Genomic DNA, 1,864 nt, shown 5'->3' with positions numbered 1-1,864 from the left:
GTGCGCTACCATTGCCCGGCCATATTTTAAAAATAATATTAGAGAGCGAGAGAGAGAAACCTTCAGTGCCCTCCCCATCGCTATAGAAACCAGGAAGGATAGCGGTGTCTAAGGAAGTGGAGAGGAGGCAGAACTCCAGGGGAGGACAAGGCTGCCTGCGTCAGGAGCGAATCTTTTCTTTTGAGACAATGTTTCTTGTGCCCTAGGTTGGCCTTGAACTTGTGTGTATTGGCTTTCATTCCCCGCTTCTGTTGCTCTGCTCTGTCCATGAGATTGGTTGTTCTCACCAGATGTTTGTAGAGTCTTCCTTCCTCCTTGCTTCCACCTGACAGTCAATGGGAAGAATAGAGTGCATCCTGCCCCTGGCTTCCACCTGACAAGTGTCCATGTGGTTGACTACAATGCTTTAAACTCTCCTAATTGTGTCTTTGGCAGTGTCTGTGTTGGAGGTCTGTTGGGTGTGTGCCTGGGTAGGGACTATGATTGTCTTGGTCCCAGGGCACAGGCATGTTCCACTCTGGATAGAGCCAACAGTTTACCTCCGTGGCTGTACCAGTGTGCAATTTGGGGGTCACCCTGAGTCCCTGCACCTGCTTTTCTCTCTCTTTTGTATCTTACTGGAAATGGAAGGTTCTAGACTTCTTCCAGGGAAGAGAGAAGTGGTTGGTTCCCTTTTGCTGGGCTTGATGGTCTATGCACACCATGGGGTCTTCCCCATGGTTAAGTGAAGTTGTTTATAGACGTAATTTTCTGCCACCAGATGGGTAAATGCAGCTGTGAACTTCCTTTTCACGGGACTGAAAGACAAGAACACACAACATCTGCTTGCCTCAGACCCAGACCTTTGGGTAGGGTTCCTCAGAAGCCCAAGCCTGTGTTCATGTGACCGAAGGTACCCCTGAATTCCCAAGCTTGGAAAGAATGCATTGTAGATGCGACCCTCCAGATTCCTGCCTGTTCCCCTGCCCGAATTTTAAATTAAAAAGGAAAACTTTGGCCTTAGAAAGAGGAACCCCAAGTAGGACGAGGTTTCATACTCAGAGGAAGTAGGTACCAGCAGCTACTGGGGGTGGGGGTGGGGGTGGGGACACGGGAGGCATGCGCGGAGCAGCTGCTAGCTGCTGCCCAGTGAGTCAGGCCCAGCCCAGTTGGTACCACCACCAATAGGGACACCAATATGTCGTTAAATCCAGGAGAATGTGACCTTGTGGTAGGCATGGACATTTTCTGTTATGTTTTGGTGTTGGGCTCCAATTCAGAGCCTCAAGCATACTGAGCTGTCATTGAGCTACGCACCCCAATTCACAAGTTCACAAATTGGTCTTTCTTTCTTTTCCTCCTTTTTTTTTTTTTTTTTTGAGATAGGGTCTTATGTAGTGGAGGCTGGTCTTGAACTTGCAATGTAGTAGAAGATGGCATTGAACTTCTGATCCTCCTGTCTCTGCCTGCTATGACCAGGGATTACAGATGTGCAGAGCCGTACCCAATGTGTTTATGTGGTGTTGGCAAGTGAATGCAGAGGGGTGTGTGTGTGTGTGTTGACTGACCCACACACCCTCAGCCTAGAATTCTGTTTTTTTTTTTTAAGAATAAAAACAGGGCAGGCACAGCGGCGCACTCCTTTAATCCCAGCATTTAGGAGGTTGAGATTTCAGAGTTTGAGGCCAACCTGGCCTACATAGTAGAGACTCTATTTCAAAAACAAAACCAAAAAATAATCAAAATAATAAAGCATAAAGTAAACAGATATGATTGTTCGAACATCAAAGCTTCTTCTTTTTTTTTTTTTTTTTTTTTTTTTTGGTTTTTCGAGACAGGGTTTCTCTGTGTAGCCCTGGCTGTCCTGGAACTCACTTTGTAGACC

General features: G+C 46.8%; 1 protein-coding gene across 5 annotated transcripts in view; it reads left to right on the top strand.

Moving 5' to 3' along the window:
• Pik3cd (phosphatidylinositol-4,5-bisphosphate 3-kinase catalytic subunit delta) overlaps positions 1-1,864 on the top strand; it is a 52,297-nt gene that overhangs the window by 34,717 nt on the left and 15,716 nt on the right. The window contains exon 1 of one of the 5 annotated variants that reach the window (XM_021159322.2): positions 868-892. The exons of the other annotated variants lie outside the window; for them this stretch is intronic. The gene's annotated coding sequence lies outside the window, so the exon portion shown is untranslated. Of the gene's footprint in view, positions 1-867; positions 893-1,864 lie in introns of those variants that run through there. 5 annotated transcript variants of the gene reach the window in all.

The sequence above is a fragment of the Mus caroli genome, chromosome 4, assembly GCF_900094665.2.
Source record: "Mus caroli chromosome 4, CAROLI_EIJ_v1.1, whole genome shotgun sequence".
In the NCBI taxonomy this organism is placed as follows: Eukaryota; Metazoa; Chordata; class Mammalia; order Rodentia; family Muridae; genus Mus; species Mus caroli.
This window is presented reverse-complemented; position numbering and strand designations above follow the sequence as displayed.